The sequence below is a fragment of the Platichthys flesus genome, chromosome 19 (genome assembly GCF_949316205.1).
Source record: "Platichthys flesus chromosome 19, fPlaFle2.1, whole genome shotgun sequence".
In the NCBI taxonomy this organism is placed as follows: Eukaryota; Metazoa; Chordata; class Actinopteri; order Pleuronectiformes; family Pleuronectidae; genus Platichthys; species Platichthys flesus.
Window position 1 is genome coordinate 3,374,844 of NC_084963.1, and position 14,713 is coordinate 3,389,556.

Sequence of the window (14,713 nt, forward strand, 5' to 3'; positions counted from 1 at the left end):
GACCTCACACCTCACGGGGTTGCCTCACGTGTCGGTAGCACCTACCTGTGGTTTGGCATCGTTTCCCGTCCGGCGTGGGGGGGGGGTGTGTCCGCGCGACTCTGAAACCAGGTGAGGCTGTCACTCATGCTAATGCGGGCCGACAGCTACGCGTGTGTCTCTTAGTCATTTCCTGTTTGCCGGGGCTCTCAGACATCGGCAGCTGTCCACTTCGCTCTCCGTCCCGGGGCGCTCGGAGAAGACCTGACACAGAACCCCCCCCCCCCCCCCCCCCCCCCCCCACCTCACCTCCTCAGGTCGCTCTCCTGCTCAACAACCAAACACACACCAAAAAAAAACGATATCACCAGTGGAAGGTCAGGAAGAGCACCCCCCACCATCACTCAGGGCTGCTCTAATGTTCACCGGGGCATAACTGATGACTGGTGTAATTGATATTGCATAACTAATCGTACATATTCCACCGGGGCTGATGACAGTCGCCCAGCAGAGGAGCTAAAGACTTTTGAAAAAGTGTGAACAGTGGAAAAGGTGACCCGCAGCTCATCTAATCTAAACGGGGGGGGGGGGGGGGACACAATCTCAGCAGCCTCGTTAATTTGGAGTTTTCTCTAATTCGCCAAGGAGAGAGAGTGGGGGGGGGGGGGCTGATGGCAAATTGAAAATAATTGCGGTGATTAGGGCAACATTTGTAATGTTCGATAAATGTAGGTCAAAGGCAAATATCATCGTCGGAGGGGAAACTATCTTCGCCGTCGCCATCGGTCTCAACTAACTTCAGGAGTTTACTCATTAGCGAATGTTGAGAATGTTTCAAACTGATTGAACGGTTGAAACCAAATCAGGTTTCATTTATTCAAGCTGGCATTCAAACCTTCCAATCCTCATTTCTTTTTTTTGGTATATCTTGAGTGTATTTCAGAATACTCACAGTGAAAAAGGTGTTTATCATCAGAAGAAAAGTTATTCTTCCTGCCTGGCAGCCAAAAAACTAAAGAGGGAATAAGTCCAACACATTTCTTTCTTTCTTGCACAGGCTTCAGCATTTGTGCAAAAACACCCACCAAAAGCCGTTTATGCAATTAAGTTCAAACAATATTCTTTGTATATTCAAAACAGCACTTACAAGGTTGGCTATACAGAAAACAGACATGAAATTAAATTTTTAATGATGTGTTATTTCGAACTGGCGTTTTATTCTCTGCTTTTCAAATGATTTAATTGTACATTCTACGACTTTACTAGGTGAGACTTTACACTCCCTCTCCGTATGTTGTGGAGATTTAATCATCAACAACAACAACCCGCACTACACCTCCATGGTATCGCTCGTTAATTAAATGTGAATCATGTCGATTTTTTTTCAAAGAACAGAAATTATTCTATTGTGAGCATTCTCCATCTTCTTCTCCGTACTCTGAAAGTCATTAACCTTCAAGGCAGGAAACTGTAGTTTCTCAACTGCTTAAAATGGAATCAGATTAAGCTTTGATTCTTACTTCTTCCGAGGAAAGTAAGGTTTCCTTTTCCATTTACTGTTTTTCTGTCTCTTAGGAGGATTATTCAAAAACTACTGAACCGGTCTTCTTAAAGCTTGGAGGAGTCATTGGCGATGGCCCAAGAAACAGCCCATTACATTTTAGGGTGATTCTTCATTTCTGTGAATTCCCGAAGAAATAATGGAAATCTTTACTGAAAAGATCAAGTATGTGTAGAGGGCTTATATATATGAACAGGTGGAAATTGGTGCGTACCCGTATAATCTATCTATCTATCTATCTATCTATCTATCTATCTATCTATCTATCTATCTATCCATCCATCCATCTATCTATCTATCTATCTATCTATCTATCTATCTATCTATCTATCTATCTATCTATCTTTCTATCTTTCTATCTATCTATCTATCGTCTAACTATCTATCCATCTATCTATCTATCTATCCATCTATCCATCTATCCATCTATCTATCTATCTATCTATCTATCTATCTATCTATCTATCTATCTATCTATCTATCTATCTATCTATCTATCTATCTATCTAACTATCCATCTATCTATCTATCTATCTATCTATCTATCTATCTATCTATCTATCTATCTATCTATCTATCTATCTATCTATCTATCTACCTATCTATCTTTCTATCTATCTATCTATCTATCTATCTATCTATCTATCTATCTATCTATCTATCTATCTATCTATCTATCCATCTAACTATCTATCTATCTATCTATCTTTCTGTATGTCATCTATCTATCTATCTATCTATCCTTCTATATTTCTGTCTATCTATCTCTCTGTCTATCATCTATTTATCTATCTATCATAGAACTCGTTGTAACAAGCTCTTCCATCGCTTTCAGCCGCTCCCTCGATGACATGTCCCCCTTTCAGAGCCAACTTTTAACTCAAAAAAGAAAGTTACTTAAACCCACTCACAGTCGTCTGGCCCGAGTGGCGAGGCGGACAGCGGCGAGGGGAGCGGTCACTTAAGAGCCCGACACCGACACCGGGGCCATTCCGTCCCATTAAGCAGAACAGCAGCCGCCCTTTCACTTGGATATGACGGTGTCAGATTTGTGGCTGAAAAACACGGCACATCGATCGGAGAGGGCGTCGTGTCGGAATGAAAAGCTTCCACGTCTTTCAGGAGAAGTGACACGTCGAGCTTTTAAACATCTGTGGGCCGTGTTGCGAGTGTGTGGCTTCGACAGGACTTTTGTGAACACACAGCTGGAAGTCTGACGTGTGTGTTTTTCCTGCGCCTGGCGGAACAGGAGCAGCGGGGACCAGATGTAGAAACTGCGAGGACACACACAGTCATCCTTTCTAATGAAAGCCCCTCTAATGAACCAGTGTGTGAGCTCGTCTTTCATGACTTCAGAAATCTTGCACAGAGCTCAATTATAGCGCGGGGGAGCTCTTTGAGGAAACTCACTCTGGATAAAAGATTTGAACAACGTCACCTAGACCCACTGAAATCACAGATCTTCCTTATTCAAAGCTCAAATGTAAACAGCGTTCAGTTATTGCTCCTTGCTGATCTCTTCCCCCTCTGACGTGGAGGCTTTGATCTTGTGTGAAGTCGATGTTTACGGCGTTTTACACGATTTAAAGTGGAAATTGAAGCAGCTGTTTCAATACCCAGAGCGACGCGGGGCTAATTTTCACCGACGCAAGTGTCATCGCTCTATGGAGAGAGTGGCGTTTGAAGAGAATTGAACTGACACACAATATATTGTTTCGTAGGTCTCAGTTGTGGCGAGAGAAGAATGGTCAAATCAAGTCTCAATTCATCTTAGTTAGAGCTTTTCTGCTGGTTTACAATGACGAGACGCAGCTTATAGTGTGTAATATACAGAAATTTAATTAAAAATAACCACATAAACGCCACAAGAGAACCTCAACTCTTGAATTTATGCATTGTGTGTAATCACAGCATATGGAAGATGCCTGGCAGGAGTTTGGCTTTGTTCAATTTGACCCATGTTCACGACTCTGATGGCTTCAAGTCAATATTTATCTGGCAGCAAAAATTATAAAACAGGAGTTTTTAGAAGGGAGCCACAAGGGAGGGCGGCACCCTAGCGCCCTCTATTGGCCAGCCGCCAACTGTTAGACATGACTGTGTTGTTATTATATAAATATAAACAGTGGAAAAAACAGGGTTTGTCCTTTATACCCTGAAAAATGTATGAGGAAGTTGGAAAAGGGCCTTAATCCACATCCTGCACCGAAATCCAACAAGTTCTTCTCAGTCTCAGGATCCCTCCCTGCAGGTTGTGTAGCTGTTGTGTAACCCTGCTCACAAATAAACAAACAAACCCACCAAACGAGCACACACGGGTGAAAACATAACCTCCCTGGTGGAGGTAATGAACAGTAGCTGCGAAAGGTCACGCAACAACACAACCTAACCATGGGTCGTAATAAGCTGCTTGCACAGGCAGCCCTGGGAGCTCCTCTTTACAGGAGAAGAATCTCACTTCACCCCCCCCCCAATCCCTGTGATGCATTGTCAGATTTTAAGGAGGTCTTTGCAGCACAGTCATTCTTTAACAGGGATCCAGGATAGTCCGGGTCTTAATGAAGATTTCCTTGCCTCTTTAAATCCGTCTTCCAGGGGTTCACTCTCCCCTCTGTCTTATAATTAAGTCGGTATATGAGCCGTAAAGGCTGAACCCTCCTGAAATAAACCCTGAGAATTCTTCACCATCTGCTGCCTCCCTCTCCTTCTCACACGTTCCCAAGTGTGGAGTCGGATGTAAAGATCGCTCAGTCCTGACAGTTATTACAATCTATAAGAAACAAGTCTTATTGTTGTGGATTAGTTAGAGCGGCCTTATTAGATCCTCATGTTTCGTGTTGTTCTTAACGTTTTCTGTTGATTCTCAGGTTCATGATTTTAATCGGTGTTATTTCTGTTAAAGTCAAAACATGGCTTTCTTCACTGCTGCAGCTCCTCTCCTCAGCCTCTGTCTGAAACACTTGGTCTTAGCTCCTGTCTCTTTAAGGCCCCTACTCTGATTGGTCAGCTGGCACCACTCTGTCGTGATTGGTCAACCGCTGACTTTATCTGGCTTCGTCAGACGAACAGCTAGGTGTGTATTATGCTAATTCGGGCAGCAGTATGGGCGGGGCTTACACAAGAAATACTATACACCACACTCCAGGTAAGGGACAAACAGAAAAAGCATCATGTCTCCTTTAAATATTGAATATTTCATACGTTTTAAGTACTTTCATCACAATCCTTCCACGTGGAGGAGTTCTTATGAAACATGTTTTCCAGACAGCCCCTCAGATGTAATAATTTCAGTTCTGTCCTCTAATGTTCTGCAGCACATTAACATACGCAACACACTTCAGCTTTTGTCTCGCCTGTTCTTTCCCCTTCACTTTCTCTTCTGTCGAGATGAGCCAGACACTGAAAGCCAGGTAGGAATGAATGAACGCGCTGTCTCCTGCATAATTGGACGCATTCATTGATTAATGATTTGGTGCATGCAGGCCTCAGAATTAGCAGCCCCCCTGCTGAGAGGGAGGATTCTGTATAATCGGCTGATTTGCTCTCATTATCGTCCCTTATGAGCGCCGAGGAAATCACTCCAGCCGTGGTCGGCACATCGGAAATAAAATGTGCCTCCAGGTGTAAAACTGAAGCTTTCCCCAAACACAGGGTGGATGTGGAGCTCTGCTGTGGTGCAGCACAACTTGTCTGGCTCTTCCCGAGTTGGTGAAATTTTGAACAAATAAGAAACATATTCCGATATTTTTCTGTCTTGTCTTCAAAGGCAAACGTGTCGTAGATCACGTCATTATAATGATTAAGGACAAAAATGACATGTATTATCAATGTGATGCTTTGTGGATTGCATCTTAATTTCACCACAGTAAATGTTGAATTAACCTAACTGCCAAATTTCAAAATCCAGAGACTGAACATATTAGAAACTGTGTTTCTTTACCAAAAATACAATTTATTGTCCGTCAGCATTTTCATCTGCAGCGGACAACACAAGCACATAATTCACTACAGATTGTTTGGCACCAGTTCATCATATTGTGTTGTGGGATTGTTACTCACTCCTGGTCATGGCAGCACCGAGAGGTGTTGAAACTCATGTTGGGTTGAAGCCATTTGTCTGTTAGGACTTGAATATTTCAGTAGGATGCAGCCAAAACAAGATACTCTGGTTTATCTGCTTGTAGCAACTAAAGCTGGTGAATCAATAGTAGCTGGTAATTTCAAGGCAACAGGTTTGTTAATTGACACCAAACCAGCTTGCATGAAGTTCATAAATTGCACAACTTTAAGACAATAGTTCGTTTTACAGTGTACACATCCAGAATTGCCACAAAACATGTTGTGTCTTTCACAGATTTGTGTCACGTTGTAAACACAGAATGTGTCACTGCAGAAAAAAAGCCTCATTAATGCACCGCTACTAGTTTGCAAGTGTTATTTACAGCTGAGAAATTTAATGTTTTATGAATGAGATTTCAAACACAAGCCTTTGCTCATAAGCAGCTTGTTCAACAATTACAATCTCCTCTCGCGATCAGTCGTGTGTTGTTCGAATTACAATGGACATTTTCATAATGTTGCATCACATTGTAGTGGAGTGGATCAAAGTGAGTGAGCAACAACGACAGATAGATAGATAGATAGATAGATAGATAGATAGATAGATAGATAGATAGATAGATAGATAGATAGATAGATAGATAGATAGATAGATAGATAGATAGATGGTTAGACAGATAGACAAATAGATAGATAGATAGATATATTAAAAATGCTGATTTGAGGTGAAGATTGGATTCAACAGTCTAGAAAACAGCTCGATAAAGTGCAGCCACCCCCCGATCTTTTACTCCACTGTATATGTCACATGTCTCTCTGTTTGAGGGAGATCATGGGGAGCTAAAGACAATTTTCCAGCCTGGTGGGTGATAAAGAAAGTCAAGAAAACACATCAGCCTGAGCGAGGGATGGCGTGCCCTCATTTCTCCCAGCATCTATAGCCGGGCCACATTATCAAAGGCAACAATAACTGTGAGAGGCTTTTTTCTTCCTCTCTCTTTCTTCATTCCACAATGTACGGCGTCGACAGAGGGGTGGTGCGGAGAGAAGCAGCTCGGGAATCAAACACAGAGTGATGAAAAGGAAAAAGAGCTTCAGATGAACTGACTAAAAAAAAACAGGCTCATACAAATGTGGATATTTCCAACGTGAAATATCTGAGACCGAACCCACACCACCTACTCCCTTCTCCTTTCTTCTTAATCTATCTATCTATCTATCTATCTATCTATCTATCTATCTATCTATCTATCTATCTATCTATCTATCTATCTATCTATCTATCTATCTATCTATCCTGTGGCATTCCTGTGTGGACAGCCTGTCTTTTGGCGTGCACTCACTGATGCTACTCCTGCCAATCACTGTTGCCTCTCCGGGGACAAACACACAAAACAGCCCCAGTGTGAAGCAATGCTACAGTAACACAAAAAAAAGAGGAGGAGCGTGCAGGAGGTGAAACGGTGAATATCACAATTTTTGTTATGACATATGAATCGAGGCGTGGCGGCTGAAGATTCATGGAGAGGAGCAGTCCTGTGTTGGCAGCTTGGGAATTATAAAACTAGGACATAGAACAAAACATCTAATTAAAGCCCCGTTCTGTAATTGCGGTGTTCTGTTCCTGTTGCTCCTCTGTTGTCTTTGTATGTTCTGATTCACTGAGTTTAAAGCATTTTCTGATTATCATTTTAAACCCATTTGGGGCTTTACGATGTTTTGTTAATGGTAATAATTTGTGTAAATTTGCTCTCGAAGGCCTAAGTAGCAGCGAGAAAAGAGGTAATATATATACTGTACATTCCACGTTGTACATTATCTAGATGCCCAGTGTGTCCTGGTTGGTTTAAAGTCTAAACTATAATTAGGGGCTTAACACAACTGACCTCAGACCACCTCAGGATCCTCTAGTGACTAAGGAAACCAGATGAATGGGAAGATAACGCACAACTTTATGTTTTTGAATCTAAGAAAACCTTGTTCTAATTCCCATTCACACAGCTCCACATTATTTTCTGTTGGATTCAATAATGACACAACTGTGTGTTATTAATTATGCACAATAATCTGTGTTGCGTTATTGTCAGATAATTCAGGGAAGGGAAAGAAGCCGCCAGCTGCACATAAAAAACCCAAAGGAATTATTTCTGTCTCAGAGGCTGCAGGAAAAAAATCAATGCGTGAAGTTTTGACCAAATTAGAAAAAGCAAGTAAATAAAATATTTATTTTTCTTTGCTCTAATATATTCTGGATGCCTTCCAGAGCCATTTTTTTTTTCAGTCAGCAGTCCCCAGACTAAATAAACCCTAATACCATTAATCTTTCCCTTTTACTCCCAATCCCCCCCCCAAAAAAACTGTTTCCCTTGTCATGTCCAGTTTCTAAAATAGCTGCTTTTGTGCACTTGCTCTGTCTGTCAAGTGCCGTGAGAGTTTTCCAGCCAAACATATCATTTTTATTCTAATGCTTGTGCGCGGGCCACCAGTCATGCATTTCTCTAAAATACAGCTCGTCTCACTTATTCAGCGTTCTGTCAGGGAGAGCTGCGTGGCAGAATTCAATTTACTGCTCTGCACCGGCTGCTGAAGGCAAAGAAATGTCGCCTGGCTGTCGCTTATAAATATGGATTTGGCAAACACACACTAACTGCCATCAGAGAGTATTTGGAAAGCCCCAGTTTCCCCCCCCCCGAAAGTGTGGGAACGGTCTTGTGTTTGCTCGCGGGGGGGGAGGGGGGGGGATTAAGAAACCACAGTTTAACTTTCACACGTTTGGTCTCAGTCTCCCTCATGCAGAGGGCGTTTCATCCCCCCCCCCCCCCCCCCCCCCCCCCGGTTGCACATGAGCATTATAAAGACGATGCCAGAAATACTGAATCACTGACAGGCACGATGCCCAGAACAACTTTATGTGATAACCCCCCCCCCCCCCCTCCACTCTAGGCCTCCTCGAGCAGATGGAGCCGGACACTTCCACAGATCTGCGCCTGCTGCGTTTCTTGAGAGCTTCATGGATCAGACACAACAGGTCACAAGACGACGCAGCTACTTGTTCAGACTCGGCTCAGAAAGGTCAGGACAGCGTGAGGGGCTGAGGAGGGGTCTGGGAAGTCAGGGGGGGGAGGAAGCCAGTCAGATACACCATGTCATTTCTTCTCCTTGCAGGGGGGGGAGCGGGGGCTTCGCACTCAGCAGTGCTGGATTCGAGCGATAGCTGCACCGTCGCCTCCTCACCGAGGCCATCCCTTCTCATCAGTCGCCCGGAGGGAAAGTTCAGCTGAGTCAGCGCAAAAACACGGAAACAAATGGCCTGCACCAGACTGAATCCTCCTCTGTGGACGTGGCGTCTGTTTCATTTTACCAGTTCTTCCCAAAAACTGGTGAGATGTGGTTTTTTTAGATGCATCTGTTTGTGAAAGCCTCTGTGCAGGTCTTTATCCTCCCAGTGAACAGAGACACTCACACACCAGCTGATGAGCTCACTGGATGTCTCTGGGCCCGAGAGTTTCTTTGAAATACTGTCCACCAAAAAAAAAAGAAAGAAGACGAAGCGGCAAACTCCAATTTCTGTTCCTCCTGATTAACGATGTGAACACAGCGGCTGCGCCTGCAGAAGAAGAGTTTGCTCTACTTTGTTTGGCCAAGAGATAAAAAAAAAAGTGCATTAGTCTAGAACTACCCCCCCCCCCCCCCCCCTCCTCTCCTCCTCTACTCTCTCAGCCTACTCCACATAAAACAGATTTAATATCTGCAGATTAGATTATTCATTTCTCTTTTTTATTAGTGGGATATGAGCTAATTTTCACCGGGGCGAGCGTGACAGAGGTCTGACATGATGAGGATTCTCATGCTCAAGACAATCTGCCCATAACGCCATATTAAATGACGAGGAGCCGGCAGATTCTGGGCCTCGATTTGACGTTGGATATGAATGAGGAGTTGATTAGCTGTCAGTGCACGAGGCTGCGGCTCCTGCATCCTGGACTTTTGGGATCTGACTAATGAGAGGAAATTTATCAGGTGTCAGAGGCCTCTCCTCTCCCTCTATCATCATCTTCATCTTCATCTTTATCCTCGTCCTCTCCTCTCCTCTCTCCTCCTCTCCTCCTCTATCCTCTCCTCCATCCTCTCCTCCGGACAGGGCCCCTGACGGAGGTACACAGGAAGGTGATGAAGCAGGACGCCGGCCCATTTGATTCGGCCTGATTGCCAGATCAGTGCCACAGAACAGAGGCCTCCGGTTGCAGGTGAGTGATGCGACTCCATATTGACTGCACCTGTCACACACTCTATTGACTCATGTTAAAGCCCTTTTTGACTAACAGGATCTATCAAAGATATGCCGCTTCACAAGCTTCCCCCCCCACACACACACACACACATCAATGGCGGGTCTCTGTGAATGAAAACGGTCAAATCACTGTCTCCTCGGCTTTCGATTTATTAGCAGGGCGACTGAAAGTTAGTGAATCAGGGTTTTGTGAAGGTCGGTGACAGTGGAACAGTTGTCGGAGGCTTTAAAATGTGAGATTGGCGACTATAGGCTATTTCTAATGAAGCAGAGGAAATTTAAAACTTCACATTCATCACTATCGCTGTCGTATCAGGGGCAGAAAGACAAGATAAAGCCACAATCCTCATGGTTGATCTGCCCTTTGACCTCAGGACCTTCATTTAACAGGAGGTCACTGTGCCAGCGGAGAAAGAGGCTTATTCCCAAATCTTTACCCCCAGCATAACCATCACTGCAGCTCATATAACTACCTGCTAATAAGATCCTCATCTAGTGGTGAGCGTGCCTGATGGTGGTGGTGCGATGTTGCTTCTAATTCAAATCTATAAATTCATCTTCACTTGCGGGAGTGAGAGAACATTAACAGTCCAATTTTACAGCAGCGCTCTAAACATCTCTTGCTGCACTGCATAAAGAAAGCAGCGTGAATGGAGGTGAGTTAACCCAGATACTAAACGTGATTTGTTTGGCCTCTCTTCGTGTCTACAGTGCACTTCTTTAAGTGGCAGAGTAAGAGGAATGACCTCTCATAAAATCCTAATTAATGTAATGTGTGAATGAGCAGCGGAGCCCCGTGGACGCTGATGGTGATAAATGTCCGTCCCCGAGAAAAAAGCTGTGCTGAAGGTGAAAGTTGCTCTGGAGTTCAGGATGCCCACTGTGCCTTGTTATCGCCGAGAGGACGGGGAAAACACCGGAGCTGGTGTGTCGGCTGTGGACACAGAAAAAAGAAAGATGTAATGAGGCAGTTGTGCTTTGCAGCCCGTCGTCACCCTCCAGGAGAGAAAGAAAAAGAAAAGGACAATGCCGAGCATTTGATGACGTTTAGTGGAATAAACTCAAGCAGGCGACTTTGACAATTCGTTCCCTGAAAGCCAAAAGTAATGTCTCCATCGGCGCCGAAAAAAGACGATGAGTTTTGACAGGTGAGCAGCGATTCCCATGGACCTGCTTGTCTACTCGCATCAAGGCCATGAAAAGCAGTGACTCTCAAAGAGCTGTGTGCTTTAATTTGACAATCCCAAATATGTTTTTAAAGGAAAGAAGAATAAAGGCCTAGCCGAGTGTGTCAGGTTTATTTTCCCTCCTCACACATCCTGGAAAGTGCTTTTTTTGTATTTTTTTTCCAAGATGCCGAATCGAGGGTCTGGCAATTTATCACAAAGCCCGAGATTTCAGGCCTGGCCTATTTGGTTCTGTCCAGGTTCCTGAGCATTCAGAGCAGATTTATCAACATCCACTCTCACTCAGGACTGGTGATGGGGGAATGCACTCGCTCATCCGTGTCATCTGTGTGATTATCTTTCGAGATTCTACACTTCTGATGGATCTGAGCAGAGCCTGTATTGAGCCCGGGAGTTGCTCTCATAATGGAATCAAAGGTCTCATTAATTATCACGCGGCCTCAACCCTTCGAGAAGAGGAGTAAGGAAAAATAAAAGGGACACACTGTCAATCCTTGAGAGAAATAAGAAACAAACATGGGACTAATGGAGGATTCACGTGGGAATGAGAGAAAAGGACAAATTCATCAATTACACAAATCACAGGGCACCTCGGGTCAAACTGAAGGCCTGTGTGGAAACCACTTTAATTACTGCAGGGAATATCACACTATGCTAACTTGTATTATCATTAGAATAATAATAATAATAACATGCTCGTGAGAATCAAGCCAATGTTTGTTTCGATTATTGAAGATTCCACCTCTCGAAAAAGTCATTTCTCTAGTAAACATTTGCACAGACGCCCCAGAGTTTGCAACATGTGCTTCCATTTTGATAAAGATTCTTATGGAACCACCGCTGACTGATGACTCCACGTCTCTCTGTCTCTTTGTGTCTTCTCCTTTATCTCCTTTTGTCCCTCGGTGCCAGAGCACCAGCCACCACCCACAGGAGATCATTGTTTATTCCAGGGCAGGGCAAACCGCTGTCAGCCTCCGTGTTCCCCCTTCACTCCCTCGTCTTTGTGCACTTCTAATTAACTGAGATTTTGCTTGGCTGAGTTTCAAAAGGCCACTGGAGAAAACAGCTCGCCTTGGCCGCGAGTCGCTCAATCTCCAGTCTGAATTATGGCTTTTTAAAAGTCAAGGCATTATGGGATTGCCAAATGGTGAGGAGAAAATACAACAATGTACCAATTATGTGAAAAAATGGGAAGTTATGTGATGCGGGTTCTCAGCTGTATGGTCAGCTGTATGGTTCACATGCTGAGGCAGCATGTGCTGTAAAGCAAAAAGAGAAATAAACACAACACCTGCAAGGTGCTTTTCTTTCACTTCAATATAAAACCCACAAAAAGCTAACTTAAAGGAAATGAATGCAGCCAGTTTAATAAACCTCCCTCGGCAAAGTGTCCCCGGACAAATGAGAAGAAGTCGAATAAATGCAAAACTCGAAGCTGCAGTTGCCAAATTAAAAACAAGAACCTCACTTAAACCAATAACATCATAAATAGCAGAATGCGCAATTTATATCCAATGCATACTTTAGTGCAGTGACTTTTATCCGAGCTGTCGATGCCCTGTTAATTTTCAAACTATGTGCTGTAAAAAAAATGCAAATTTTTGCCGCAGCAGTCTCATCCAGAGCCGGTTCGCCGACAGAGGGATCACTCTGCACACATTTGGAGTATTGAAGAGGTCAGTTTTGTTAGCTGCGTGTTTATTACTTAAAAATATTCTTGATGATACAATCTGCCTCATGCACACCGACTGTCAGAGGTCGCTCTGCGTTTAACACCCAGACGACTGTTTCCAATGTTGGCATAATAAGAAAGAGCAAAGAAAAAGCATGTATGTATCATCAAAATATTTGTATTGGATGAATTTTTCCTAAAGCCAAATTTGACAGATTCACATTAAAAACTTCAATTTAGAGATGTCAAATTATGTTATTTCTTTACTAAGTAAGTGATAATCTTAACAACTCGACAACAGGTCAAACAAAATGTTCACCTACTGTCGAGTACACATGACTGTTTTTCTGAGTAAACAAGATAATTTTCATAAATAAAAGAAGTAAAACATAATTAAATTAATTTCCATGAAATAAAAATAATCTGCGCTATTTTTCTAAATTATTTATATATAAATTGTTAATTCAGAAAATGGAATGAATGAAATTCACAGAAAAACCCACTCATATACAAAAACATCTCCTGCCTTTGAGTATATATTGTGTAATGTCTCCAGTCTTTTGTCCCTGTCAGGATCCTGTAGATGGCCTCCAGGCAGGTGACAGGTGAACCATCTTTTAAAGCTGAAGCTTCCCGGATCATTTCCTGCTCAGTAGAAACACGTTTGGACCCCGGACGTTTCTCCTGAGTTGTGACATGAATTCTACAAGTCATGGAAAAGGGTGAAGGCCTCACAGATAAAACAACAGAGGAACAACTTCCTGAAACATGGTGACAAACGTCTAGAAGGTAAAATGGCGTTTTATTACTTTGACTGATTGTAAGTATAAGACCTTGCATGTCGTTCATCTTCCCAGTCTATCGTTCATCTCAGTTCACTAGGTAGTGTTTACCCTGAAACGTCTGTACGTGCTGTGTAGCGGAGCGGCCACGTGGCAGCGGGACTCGCACCCACGTACGTTTCACAGAGCAGTCGGAGTTGTGCTCTGAATATGCAGTACTCGCTCTCTGTGCTGAGCTTGGTGTTTGCCCATGGGGAGAGATAAGGTCAGAGCCCAGACGTTACATATCAACTCTGAGCACACTCTGTGTATTCACTTAAATAAATCAGTTCCACGTGGGCTGGCAAACTCCTTTCCAATTTCTGTGACATTGTAATTAAGGTATTGTCAAACTCGCCCCCACGCTCAGGGCATGATTAAGAGACAATCTGTAATTGTTTTCTGGATGTGCTCCTCCTATGATTTCCCAGTTTGTTTCCCGTTTTCTTTTGTCACAGCTCATTAAATATTTACCGAACTTAATGCGGGAGCAAGTCGGCGGAGCCACCGCCTGTAGCGGAGCTGATGGAGCCGCGCAGTCATTGTCGTGCGTTGTGTAAACATTGTTTTACACTGTCGACGCTGACGTGAATCGGGAAGAGGAGACATTAGGAAGGGAAATGTTTATTGTCGGGCGATGGAGGAAGTGGAGGGAGGGGTTCAACCTCCAACTTCAGAAGGTGCACGAGGAACAGCTCTCCACGTTTCTTTTTATAGGTTTGATTTCTCCCTGCTCATACTTTGCTGTAGCCTTGTAACCAGAATAGAGCTGCACAAAATGTCAAGTGTATTTTTGCATTTGATTACCTCGAAAAATTGCAGTATACACGTGCAGTTGAAGCACCTATTGCATACCTACATGCACAGTTAAGCCTGGAGTTTGTTTTGTATTTTCATGCATTGGTCACATTTACCTGCCCACACCATCTTACAGACTTCCTGAGTAGTTGATTCAAGTGTTCTGCTGTGTTCCAGACGAACTATGAGTCATACACAGATCACAGGACGATGGAATGGTCCTTTCACTCTTTGGCTAATATATAGTCTGGAGCACGAGGTCTGTAAATTGTCCCTTTATCACCTTTCTCGGTGACCATGGCTCCTGTGCACTTCTCCAATGAGTTGCAGGCATTTGAGCTG